Source organism: Martes martes (assembly GCF_963455335.1).
Source record: "Martes martes genome assembly, chromosome: 6".
In the NCBI taxonomy this organism is placed as follows: domain Eukaryota; kingdom Metazoa; phylum Chordata; class Mammalia; order Carnivora; family Mustelidae; genus Martes; species Martes martes.
In genome coordinates, this window is record NC_137893.1 from 135,316,475 (window position 1) to 135,330,792 (window position 14,318).

The following is a 14,318-nucleotide window of genomic DNA, read 5'->3' on the forward strand; positions in this document are numbered from 1 at the left end:
TTCCCGCACTGCCCTGAGGGCCCCCCCCCCCAGTTGCTGTGGGCAGACACCTGCCGGCGGGCGCGTGAAGGCCACACGTGGCGCCCAGGACCACGCCGGCGGCGGCCTGCAGCGAGGGACGGGGACCGGGCCCGGGTGAGGACAGGCGCAGGTGCATCGCGGGGCAGCAAGCTGCTGAGGCCCAACGGGCAAGGGGGCCGAGCTCCTCTGAGCAGAGTCATGATCAGTTCCTGAGAAGCATAAAAGCGCTCTGCCTTTGTTCAGAGAGCTGAGAACCCTGCATCCCGAGAGTCCTGGAACAGCTGGTTCAAGGACCACAGCTGGACAGTCACGATTGCATAATCAGCCCTTCCCGAGTCTGGATTCCCGGACTAACACAGAGAAAGCTACAGTAGCCGCTTGAACAGCAGAAAAACTAGACTTGGGGCAGAAAGAATGATGAGCCATAAATCTTCATCATGCTACAACGTTAAATTTACCAGAAAGAAAACAAATGCTTGTGTGCACCTAATTTCCTTTAACACACAAAGGAAAAAAAAAAAAATAGGGGAAATAGACACACCCACCTTCCTAGTGAGATAAGTTAATATGCACTTTTCACTTCTCCAAGACCAAAAGAGATAGAACAATAAGGACACGAAGGAGTTAAAAAAAAAAAAAAGCTCCTAACAATATTATAACACATTATAAACTCTTGGATCCACAAATTGGAGAACACATATATATTTTTTTTTAGAAGGACATACGTACAGACATTGACCATAAATGGATCCTAAAGGCCACCTTGACAAATTTCAAAGACCACATTTTCTGAGAACAGGGAAATTAAATGAGAAATTAACTAGAAAAATGAAAAGCCCCATACACTTAGAAAGCTAGGGAACACATTTCTAAGTACCTCGTGGATTAAGGAAGGAAGCTCAACGGAAGTTTAAAAAAATATTTAAAATGGAATGATCATAATAATGTATGCTAAACCAAAAGCCTGTAACGTAAGAGATATTTTATGAGAAATTTTTAGTCTCAAAAGGAAAGACTCGGGGCACCTGGGTGGGCTCAGTCAGTTAGGCGTCTGCCTTTCATTCGGGTCATAATCCCAAGGTCCTGGGATCGAGCCCGGAGTCCATCTCCTTGCTCAGCGGGGAGTCTGCTTCTCTTTCTCGCTCAGCCGCTCCCCCTGCTTGTGCTCACTCATTCTCTCTCTCTCTCTCAAATAAACAAATAAATAAACATCATAAAAAAAAATCTGAGAATTTAAGAAGGGAAAATTCAGAAGAGAAAAATAATGAAACAAAATGAAGAAACAATAAAGGAATATATTAACAAAGATGAAAAGTGGTTCATTGAAAAGACCAGTTTTGGGCACCTGTGTGGCTCGGTTGGGCACCTGACTCTCAAATACGGCTTAGGTCATGATTTTGGGGTCATGAGATCCCTCTCCCTGTCGACTCCCGGCTCATCGCTGAGTCTTCTTGAGATGCCCTCTCCCTTCCTCTCTGCCCCTTCCCTCCAACTCTCTTTCTTGCTCTTAAAAAAAAAAATACATAATTAAAAAAAAAAAAGAGAAGACAAATTTCTGGGAATGGTAACTGAAAGGAAACCTGCCATTAGACATATTGTAATAAAAATTATAAAACATTAAAGACAACACAAAATTCTTAAAGCAGCCAGAGAGGAAACATGGATTACACAACAGAGAACCAATTTAGACTGGTAGGCGAGGTCCCAAGAGCAAAACAGAAGCTGCAAGAGAAGGAAACAATATAAGATACAGAAGGAAAATACTTACCAAAGTGGAACTGAATATCCCGCCAGACTGCTCTTTAGTAAGAAGGCTGAGGTACAGACAATTCTGATAAACACTGAGAGTTTGTCACCAACAGATCCTCACTGAAGGAATTTCTAGAAGATGTACCTCCAGAAGATGGAAAACCACCTGAGAAGGAAGAGGGGAGATGCTTATCTGTCATCTTTCTTCTTGGTTTTTATCATAGACTTGCCACCGTCAGACAGATTGTGTATTTTTCATATCCATTTGATTTTGTCTCCCTCCCCCTCCAACGGAATTTATATTCTATTATGGCAGAGAACCCCAGGCAATAATACATAGAGTCCCTCGATGAATATTTCTGGGGGTGACTGTGCTATTTACATCAGGATTTTTAACTTCAAAGAAGAATGTGTAGTGATGATATAAAAATACATTGTCTTAAAAACATTTCCTGTTATCCAAAGTTATTACAGGATCAGCTTCCTGGTGGGCAGACTGTGTCTGATTCCCAGGGCAAGTCTGGTCCTGGCTCACTGCTCCCCCCGCTGCCACCTGCCAACACCCCCTTGCCCCCCCCCTCCCCCAAGGACTGCCAATTCTCTGCAGGCAGAGAGGGAGAGTCTGTGGTTTGGCTTGTCATGGGAGATGCAGCTTTATAGACAAAGCTTCAAGACCTTTGCTAGTTAGAGATTAAAAATGAGACGATGCAGGGGCGCTTGGGTGACTCAGTCAGTTAAGCATCTGACTCTTGGTTTCAGGCCAGGTCATGATCTCAGGGTCGTGAGACTGAGCCCCGTGTCAGGCTCCACACTCAGCCCGGAGTCTGCTTGAGATCCTCTCCCTCTCCAGCTCGTGTGTGCCCTCTCTCTTTCTCGGAAATAAATAAATAAAATAAAATAAAAATAAAATTGAGAGGATGAGTTCTGATTGGATCACTAATTTTTTCCCTCCCTCGCTTATTATATAGTCCCTTACTGTATAGTTTATATAGTAACAGGGGTTTCCTTGGCTTCCCACTTGAATATTCACAGTGGTTATGGGGAACAGTGACAAATGATGATTTCGAGGCCTCGAGCAGTCCAGCCACTTCTTCCGGCTAGCAACCCCTTGAAATTCCTCCTTCTGGCTAAGTGGGTATGTGAGAGTACATGTGTGTACATATGAGCGTGTGTGTAGGAGTGTGTATGTATGAGCATGTATACATGACAGCATGAAAGGTGTGTGTGTGAGAGTGGGTGTGTGTTCACAGGAAGGCTCTGTGTGCACCTATGGGGTGCGTGTATGAGTTTGTGTTTGTGTGCATGTGGGGTGTGTGGGGGGGAGACTTTGGGATACCTCATGATGTCTTTCCTTCCTGGTCCCTCCCGGCCCCCGGCGGTCAGGTCACTGTGGAGACTGTCTCTGCTTTGTACCCCCCCACCCCATAGCCAGTGCTGCCACGTGTCACACGACACTACTCTGAAGGGTTTGCCTGCTGATCATAGGCAGTTAGGTTCCCTTAACTTAGGGGTGTCTATCCTCCTCCTCTTCCTTCTGTTGTTCCCTTCAGTTTTTGTCTCTCTTTTTTTTTTCCCCAAAGATTTTTTTTTTTATTTGAGAGAATGAATGAGCGAGTGCACGTGAGAGAGAGAGAGAGAGAGAGGGAGAAAGACACAGTGAGAGAGGGAACACAAGCAGGGGGAGTGGGAGAGGGAGAACCAGGTTTCCGGCTGAGCAGGGAGCCGGATGCGGGGCTCCATCCCAGGACCCTGGGATCATGACCTGAGCCGGAGACAGACACTCGACTGACTGAGCCACTCAGGCGCCCCAGTTTTTCCTCTTCAGAAAGATGTTCTGTGCCTTCACTACTGGTCTCTTCCTCTCTGTTTCGGAGTGTGATATAATCACACCTTTCCCAAAACACATCTATTCTGCAGAATAATGACGTGGTCTCCTTAACACAATAGTTATATTTCCATTTTACAGATTGTATTTTCATGACTGACATAAATATTTCCCTCTTCGGTGACTTCAAACTTGAGTTGATTAAAACAAAAGGCTTATACTTGGTGACTGAGACATTTTTCTCCTTTACAGCGTTTCTTCTTGGCGACAATTTTTTTTTTCCTCCCTATCGTCACGGAGCAGAATCTGTTCAGCTTTTGGAGAAAATACTTAACTGGTTTTATAATTTGCTAGTTCTTTTCTCTGCTTAATTGCTCTTTGAATCTTCTCCAAAATGGTAACATTTATCTCCAATTAAATGGTGCCAAATCCATGGCCATATTTCTTCCCCTGGCTTGAAGTTACGCTAACTCTAACTCGTTTCATCAGGGCATCCTCACCTCGCTCGGAATCCAGCCACTCTGTGCTGTCCTCCTTGCTCTTGGGGAGGGCACCACCGTCCACCTGCTTTCCCAAATGACTCTTCCTTTGACCTCACTGCTGGCTGTCGGTCAGTCAAAAAGCCTTCTTGATTTCTATTCAGCTATGGCTCAGATTGGGAAAGCTTGCTATGTCCTCACAGCAGTTTCCCTCTAAGAGGCTACCATGCTTTCTCTCCTGATTTTCCGCAAGTGCCCTGGGATTGGTCTCGCTTCATCACACCATTCCGTAATCTGCAGCCCATCTTCGATCGAATCCATTCTACAGCCTGAGCAATTTTCTCTGCAAAACCACTTCTGTCTCATCCCTTTGCTTTAGATCTTGCAAACCCCTCCCCTTCATTCTTTGTATAAGGTCAAAACTCCTTGGATAGCTCAGTCACTCTCAACAGTCCCCCACACCCCCACCCCCCTTACCAATGTGTCCCCTCCCACCCTTCTGTTGTAGGATACACCATTACTTCTCACTTCCTGGCCTTTATTCCTGGATTTTTCCATCCCCCACTCAGCCTAAAGTCTCCTACTCATCCAGTAAGTCCTCTCAACCACCCAAGTCTAATTAATCGCCCCACATCTGCACTTCCGAGATCATGTTCATCCTATATCATTGTACTTACCTTATTAAATTATTATAATTACCTTTTGTCTAGATCCTTCAAGAGGGCAGGAAGTGTGTCTAGCATGAGAATCCTTATATTGTTAGTGCATAGCATTGTGCCTGACAGAAACAAGGTGAATAATAGTATTAAAAAAATATTTTATTTATTTATTTGAGAGAGAGTGCACAAGTTGGGGGAGGGACAAAGGGAGAGGGAGAAGCAGACTCCGGTTGAGCAGGGAGCCCGCCGCAGGGACTCAATTCCAGGACCCTGGGATCATGACAAGATCTGAAGGCAGACTCTTAACCGACTGAGCCACCCAGGCACCCCAATAGTATTATTATTATTACTATTTTCAGTGAATTAATGAAATATGTTGCTGGTGATATAAAGGAATTATGGTGGTGGAATTTCAGGCAGAATGAGATACTGTTTGATGGAAAGAACCCTGGCTGTATTAGTTAGCTCCGGCTGCCATAACAAAATACGACAGACCGGGTGTCATAAACAACAGAATTTTATTTGCTCTAGTGCTGGAAGTTCAAAGTCCGCAATCAAGGTGTTAGAAGGGTTGGGTTCTTGTGCGGTATCTCTTCTCGGCTTGCGGGTGATGGCCTGCCTTCTCACGGTGTCCTCACGTGGTCGTGCTTCTGTGCATCTCCGGTATCTCTTCCTCTTCTGATAAGGACACGAGTCCTGCTGGATTAGGGTCCACTCCTATGACCTGGTTTAACAGTGCTACGTCTCTCCAGCTCCAATTACAGTCACAGTCTAAGGTACAGGGGCTTAGGACTTCAACATATGAATGTTGGGGGGGCACAGTTTAGCCTGCAACATTCTCTTACCTCAATCTGGGGCATCTGAGGGGTCATGCGAACTCCCCGAAGGATGGGCCAAGGCCTCTGTCACAAAAACATTGCAAAATGGCTTTTCCCTCTGTTCATGTCTTGTCTTCCCCATGCTTTTCCCCAAGTATACCTCCGGAGAACATTTGCCAATGAACCTACTTCATGCCCTTCTGCTCTAGAGTCTGTTTCCAGAGAGCCTTTCTCAGACCCTCAAGTTATAGGACACAGACGTATTTATTTGGTCTGCATATACTGCAAATTCATGTCTCTGCTTCGGCATTGCTCAAACTAAGTGTGATGGCAGGACTTCTCCTCTGATAGGCAGCACTGTAAAGAAATATTACCAGTTTGAAGAATAATATTGTGTAATCCTTAGTCGCTGAAAAACTTCACAACAAAGAGTATCGGACAAAGCTTCAACCACAGTGACCTGTTTGATAAACCCATGCCCTATTTCTTTAGGTTGGTGTTGGAGTGATAACATTGCTAACCACGTGTAAAAACCATGGTAGATTTTGAGCCCCCTTTCCAACACACTATGCATTTTATTGCCTCTTTACGGACCTATTCACCCAATGAAAACACAAATACTTACCATGGCACATATATGGTTCTGTTGGTATGTTTTTAGGTCTCAGATTTTGAAATCCCAGGTTATTTTTCAACTCTTTCATAGCAGAATAGCTCAGAGTACTTAGGAAGCAAGTTTCATGAATTCAAAACCCACATTTTTATGCCTCCCTTTGAGGATTTTCCTGAGAAGTATTCCTGGAAGAATGTAGCGATCAGTGATTTTCGAAACATTAAAATTCTTACCATGTTCCCAGGGGGGTGATGGATCCCGTGTTTGTTTGGGTAGTCATGGAAGCCTCTAGTGTCTAGCACCTGCCCTCCTGCTTTCCTTCCAGGTGATTATTTGGTTTTTTGGAGGGCTGTTAGCTATTCTGTGATGAAACGTTAGCTGGGCACAGCTGGTCCTATATGCACTGCGCCAGGAATTTGTGTAGCCCTGTAGACATTTAAATTATGAATTCAGCTTTGGATTGACAAACTGTGCTAAATATGACTTCAGCCAAACTGTACTTGTGGAAGTAAAAATTGTGAAAACTTGGGAATTGCTAGAACTAAAGTACTCTGAATCACAAAATCACCTAGCGTGTAAATAATAGAGTTGTCCTCCTCCCGGGGAAAAAGAACACAGGACCAGTTGGTTTCACTGGTGAATTCTACTAAACATTTAAAGAATATTAACACCAATCCTTCTCAAACTCCTCTAAAATATTGAAGGGGGGGAATACTCTCAAACTCATTTTATGGGACCAGCATTACACGGATAACAAAGCGAGAGAAGGACACTATAAGAAAAGAAAACTAGAGCCCGTATTCCTCAAGACTATAGATGCAAAAATTCTCAACAATATCCAACCAGCAAACGAAAGCCAGTAGCACATGGAAATGATCATTCATGATTATCAAGTAGGACTCATCCCTACTATTCAAGGATGGATTAACACAAGCAAATAAATAAATAAGATTCATTAAATTAAGAGAAGAATGATACAACACATACAATTATCTCAGTAGCTATAGAAAAAGCCTTTGATGAAATTCAGTATTCTTTCATGAATAAAAAAACTCAACAGACTGGGTATAGAAGAAATATACCTCAACATAATAAAGTTCATGTATGACAAGCTCACAGTTAACACCATGTTTCATGGGGAGAAGTGGAGAACTCTTACTCTAAGATGAAAAGCAATTCTCCCCTCTCATGCTCTCTCTCACTGTCTCTCTCTTTCTCAAATAAACGGATAAAATCTTAAAAGAAAAAAAAAAGATGAAAAACAAGACACTCACCACTCCCATTCAACATAATCCTGGAAATCCTAGCCAGGGCAATCAGGCAAGAAAAGGAAATACAAGGCATCCAAATCAAGAAAGAATTAGTAAAATCGTCTCTGTTTGAAGATGACATGATCTTATATGTAGAAAATCCTGAAGATTCCAACAAAAAACTGTGCTCTCTGCTTTTCTGACTCCCATGGACTGGCCTTTGAGGTCAGCTGAGTGAACAGCATGGTTGTATTGGGCTACATGAATTAAAACAACAACAACAACAAAAAAAAAGGTTTGTTTTTGAGAGCTGGGGGAACTCTGCACTGAACAATTCTCTGATATTGGAGAGTTGGCTGCAGCTTGATTGTCTGCACCCCTGTTTAGCTCCTGCCACTGTCTGAACACCCAGGTTTCTCACTCTTTGGGTTCTTTTGCTTTAGTGGCTCACCGTAAGAAATGGCTTATGGTTGACTTCCTTCCAGAGAAGGGCTCTCCTGTCTTCTCCTTGTGCCAAATGGTGGGAGGCAAGGCTGCACCCCACTGCTGTCTCTCTCCACTTTACCTTCTCACTCTTGTCATTATTGTAATTATCTTAACAATATGCAATTGGAGCTTCATTTAGAATATCCAAGAATCGGATATGGATCAAATTTCAACAATAGGGGAAAGGTTAAATGCAATGCAATTCAATTTTACAGTGAAATACTTCACAATCATTAATAAAAGAGTCCTGTTTTTAAGGAACAGTTAATCGCAGGAGAAAATGTTCACAACATAACAATAACAAGAAAAATAGTTACCAGCTTACAGTAAGTCCCAATGTTACTTAATACACACCTATGTGCAAGCATATGCAGCACCAACACCCATCCTAAAAAATCTTACGGGAAATATGAGACGATGTTAATAATGGTTTCACCTGGGGGGTGGTATTACAAATGACATAATATTCTTTCTTATAGTTTTTTTTTTCATTTTTCCTTCCTCCCACTTTCTGTAACCAATATGTATACTTCTAGAAGCAAGAGACATTTTTTTCCTCTTAGTTTATGTCTTTTATTATTAACGCATATATAATTACTCGTCTTCTGGTTTTGTGAAGCAATAGGTCAGATGACATTTGCCACAATAACGTCTATCAAAGTGGCTGGCCATAGACACTGTAGCATCACAATCATCTGAGGGGCACTCCGGACAAAGGCGACTGGCTGATTTTGCCATTCTCGGCAGTCTTGTAGGATTTCAGGATGGCCACTTTAACCTTTCTCTCACACTTGTTCTTCTTGGGAGTGGTATAAGACTTCTTTTCTCAGCCTCAGCTCGAAGTCTCAACACAAGATGAAGAGTGGCCTCCTTCTGAATGAGTCAGACGAACTACGTCCATCTTCCAGTCGCTTGCAGCAAAGATCGGTCTCTGCTGACCGGGAGGAGCTCCTTCCTTATCCTGGATCTTGGCCTTTTCATTTTCTATTGTATCCGAGGGTTCAGCCTCAAGAGGGATGGTCTTCCCCATAAGGATTTTTACAAAAATCTGCACCTGGGTGGTGGTTCCTCCTGAGGTTGAGGAAAAGGAAGAGAAGAGTCAGACCTGGGGACGCAGAAGAGGGTGCCGGGTTGGCCGCTGGCTGGAGAGAGCAGCAAGGGAAAATTGGTGACAGCAGTGTCTCATTTGGTTGCTTCCTGGTGTCTATTTCATAAAAGTCAACTTCCAGGCAGGGTGCAAAGGAGGAAACCAACTCACCTCATGACTGTCATGTCTGACCTCCTGTCCCATTCTCCTAAGCTGTCCAAATAGGAAAAAGAGCTTGAGAAAAGAGATGGCACTGAGTTTAAGCTTCTTGCAAGAATGGTAAAATACACTTTGGTGTGGTTGTACTCCTTGGGGCTGCACATTTTGGGAGAAATGGTTCCTTCTTCACATGAAAGAGTATTGGGTATTCAAGGCAAGACAACACATTTTTAACCTTTGCTTTGTGCCAGTACTATGTACTCTTTTTGCAAAATGGGGGGGGGGAGCGCAGGGGAAGAAATCCAGTGTTCTCTGGAAAAACTCACTATCTTAGTGATCTTATCAATTTCCAAGGAGGCATTAGAAATGCTGTAGTAAAATGCCTTGGACTCTGGAGCCTGATAAGTCAGGGACCTAGGACAGTCCCCTGCTCCCTCCCCCAACCCAGCCTAACTCTGGGGTTGACAGAAAAATTAAAGCAGCATGTGAATCTGAGAAGCAATGAGCAGGAAATCCGTAGGGAGTGAAAAGGGGGTTGTGAGAGTTGCTGGGAGAGAAATGGGGTTGGAGCAGAAGAGGTTTGTGCTCAATAGTTTGGAACAAATTGAGCACCCCTCCCCCATGGGTCACCCCCCACCTCATGGCCTTGGGAAAAATCATAGCCTGCCTCTTTGTGGATAAACGGCAGCATCTGTCCTGTACTTCGGACATAGGGTAGGGATAGTGTCATGGAGACAGAGGAGCCAGCCTACTGGTCCACCACCGAGCATTCCTTCCTCATTCTTCCCCTCCAGACCCCAAGCAGTTGGTGAGTACACTCAGGACATTTTCCTGAGAACAATGCCCGGACAGAGAATTAAAAGTATATGGGGGACAGGATTGTGGTGAGAGAGGGTAGTTGCCTGTGGGTGAGAAATCAAGCTTTGAGTTAGCACTGAACTATCCAGAATAGTTCAGAATCCAGAATAGCACCTCCTATCCTATTCTGACTATCGCATTACTCTAGGAATTGGATATAATTGAATAGATCAAGAATTCCAAATAGCTTGATACAGAGTATCAAAGAGATGAGAGAATGTCTGTGACATGATGCAGGGACAAGACGGTGTATAAGAGGATCTACCGATTATAGATTAGAAATACAGTTACAATATCAAACTCAAGAGATAGAATACAGAGTCGAAAGTATGTAGTTGGAGAACAAATTGGTGAACAGCAGTATCGGGTCCACAAACACTCCCAGAAGGCAAATTGGTGAAGAGAGGAAGTGAAAGGGGAAAATAAAATAAAGCAAGAGAGGCGAAATACTGGTAATTGATGATAATGAACTTGTAAAAATATAGAAAGAGGAAAATGTAAAGTAGACTGATGACTGGCGTCAAGAGACCTGGGTCTGCCTGGCGCTAACTGGCAGTACCTTGGACAGATCGTTCATCCCTCCAAAGCCTCACTTCTCTGCCCTACAAGAGCTTAGAGAGAAGGATTCCAACACCGGACCCAACCTACCTCGCTCAGTCTCCACTTTGGTCAGCTTTCTCTGCCCCTTTAGATGTTCGTGTCTCTGTATGTCGAATAAGTAACTAATCCGTCCCCAGCACACAGCAGGTACTTTCCAGTCTCTTCATTTTAGGAAAATTCTAAGACTAAAATTTAGATTCTAGTGCAACACAGTTGTTTCACAAGTGAAAAGTTGAAAAATGGAGGAATTAAGTCACTGCGTGTCTGAATTGTGACGACCTCAATGCTTCCAAAGCTGGCCTGTGGATCCCTGGGTGCTCATTTGTGATGCTAAGCTTAACCATTACAAAAATAGACCTCCTTTTGTGGGTATTTCATTTTCCATAAATTATTTGGTTTCTCATTTAACTTAATGAAATTGTCTAATTTTACAGTGATTCAGTGGAGAGGTCGGTGGGTCGCTCCAGAGTGCTGGGAAGGTTAAGGGCAGCTGAAGGATTAGAACTTGTTTTCTTTTTGTTTTGTTTTGTTTTTAAGTATTTTTAAAAAGATTTTTAAAAAAATGTATGGTGGGTATTAGGGAGGGCACGGATTGCATGGAGCACTGGGTGTGGTGAAAAAACAATAAATACTGTTACGCTGAAAAGAAATTAAAAAAATGTATTTATTTAACAGAGAGAGATCACAAGTAGGCAGAGAGGCAGGCAGAGAGAGGGGGGGAAGCAGGCTCCCCACTGAGCAGAGAGCCCGATGCGGGGCTCGATCCCAGGACCCTGAGATCATGCCCTGAGCTGAAGGCAGAGGCTTTAATCCACTGAGCCATCCAGGAGCCCCAATGTGTTTTTTTTGTTTTTTGAGTTTTTTTTTAGATCTTACGTGTGTGTGTGTGTGTGAGAGAGAGAGAGAGAGAGAGAGCGCACAAGCAAGGGGAGTGGCACGCAGACAGAGAAGCAGGCTTCCCCCAAGCAAGGATCCTGATGTGGGACTCAATCCCAGGACCCTAGAATCATGCATGACCTGAGCCTAAGGCAGACACTTAACGAACTGACTGAGCCACCCAGGCATCCCAACAATGCAATGTTTAAAGCACACAGTAACCGTCGAAAAGGAGCGTACTCTGTTGATACGTTAACTTTCATTTGAAACTTTCAGGTTATTCATGTGAAATGTATTTATTACACCTACTCATATTTAAAATAAACTAGATACCTTTTTCAATTAGAGAAGCACTAGGTGATGATTTTGAATAAGGTTGAAAATGAAATTATTTCCTAGAGTAATTACTGTCTATATTTTGTGAACACTTCCAGATTTTTTGATATGCACATACTGACATTTACGGCTGTTACTACTGCCAGCATTAGAAACATGCACAGTGTTTTGCATCTTGCTTTTCTTTCGTGTATTTGTAGATGTTAAATATCTTGTCACTGACGCATGCAGGTCTGTTTCATTCTTTTTAATAGCTGCACGGTATGAATACAGCACAATTTCTTTGTGTCATCTCCTTTGATAGACATTTGGGTTAGTTTCAAGTTTTCTCCTCTTACAAACAATGCTACAATGAGAGCTCTTGGAAATACGGTTTATTTTTAATGAGCATTTACTGCTGTGAAAATGTGACTTTGAAAATAATTGTTGGCAAGATCATTCTCTCTCAGTGTGCTGAGACATGCAATATCTAAACATCATTTAAATTTTAAAGTTGGGATTGAGTCATTTCCATTAAAACCAGGTTAAAATCACAATGATCTTTTTTCTCTTATATCAGAATGAATCCTCTTGCTCCAGATGGGACATAAAGCTCCTTAAATTGAAATTCATTGCACGGGGGCTCTGATGGCCCTTAACAGATGGGCGAACAATCTCATTTGGATGGTTATGTAATTCAGTGATTATCATGGAACCCTTTGGATCGTCTCAGACAGAAGGTGGACGGTAAGTAAGGCAGGTGAAGAGGCTGTGGGTTTACTATATTTGCTTCTTTGTGTGTATTTTTTTGCTACAGTCAGTAAGACTGGAATCAGATCTGAGCTGATAACACAGTCCAGTCTAATGACAGACCTTGGGGTCTCCGAAGTCAAGCATTTGGATACCAGTTGGAATTCCAATAGTTTCTTGTTAAATGACCTTGGGAGGATCATTCCTTCTCTCTGAAGGCCTCATTTTCACAAGTATGCCACATAATGCCTCCAGTAGGAGGGTATGATAATAATGTTTATTCACAGATACTTACTGAGCCCTGTGTGCTGAGAACTGTTCCAAGTGCTAGAGAAATAGCTGTAAACAAAATAGATGAGAATTGATTTTTTTTCCCCCAAAGGTGATGTTACCTTCCTCCGCTGAAAGTCATCACCGGCTCTACTCGAATGTGGTCAATGTATCCCACCAAAATTTAGCTTTTATGTATTACATGTTAGTAACCCAGGCGACACCATGGCACACTTACTAGTCAAATCAAACAACTTTGTCTGAACTTAACTCATTCAACAAGATACTATTTCTCCTGCCGTATATCATGCCTGCATTGCTGAAGTTAATACCCAGTTTTTAACACACACTAAAATCCATTCATCCTTTTTTCATTTTACCTGTGATCGTACCTGGAACAAGTATCTAGAAAGTAAATTTTTGTTGACTATAAATATCCACAAATATTTATTGTTTAAACTTCAGGCACTAGGAATAGCTTTGAAACATACCAGGACAAATAAAATACTGTTCCTGCTTTCAAAGATCTTACATCTAGTTAGGAGATAGGAATATAACCAGAAATATGATGAATGCTTTAAGAATTGAGTGCACTGTATGTCTGCCTCAATCTCACCAAATGAAGTTGTCATTTTCTATTTTTCTGTTCTATTTAACTACCTCAGACTCAACGAGCCCGATGCGGGGCTTGATCCCAGGGCCCTGGGATCATGACCTGAGCTGAAATGCTGAGCTGACTGAGCCACCCAGGCATCCCAACCTTGGACTTTTTAATTTGCCTAAAAATTAGCAGACCAGATAAGTCAAACAAGTTTCTTTGTTTCTGCTTTTTGGTGAATCAGAGAGTACAGTTTCTATCTTTTTCAAGGATGTTTTTGGAGGCAGAACTGGTAAATGTTTTATACTTAATTGCAAAGCTGGTATAAATATTTCAGGACACAATTGAGTTTTTCTCATTAAAACCCGTTCTCCTGTCTCTGTATGCATAAGTTTCTAGCTGTGGAGAGAAACTACTATTTTAAATTAATTGCAAAGTTCCTAATTCCATGGTAACCGTGACAAATAGACCTTTGTTATAATAGGTTTTGACGGGCTTATTTTTAGTTAGAACAAAGAAAGACAGTTTTTGTTATTAAAAAAAATTCCTTAACCTAACTTGGTGTCTGTTTTTTAACTTGCTCCCAGTTAAAGGCTCTGGTGGGCCAGACAAATCAGAATCAATTCGTTTTCAAGCCCGTAGCATATTCTGTGCATCACTGTTCTCAGGCAGATTTGAAGATATTTGTTGTAGGGTTGCTAGAAATCCCAAATCTTTTTTTTTCTTATATTTCTGCACTTAGGAAAATCAGTGCATAAGCAAAAAGAACTTCTTTGGTACTTTCCATAGAATTATGTTTAAACGAGAACAAACGGACAGGAGAAATTTTCATTTTTCTTTTGGTCACTTTTAACGTACTACCCATAGATGGCAGCAAGCGATCACTCTGCTAACCCTCCAGGCCC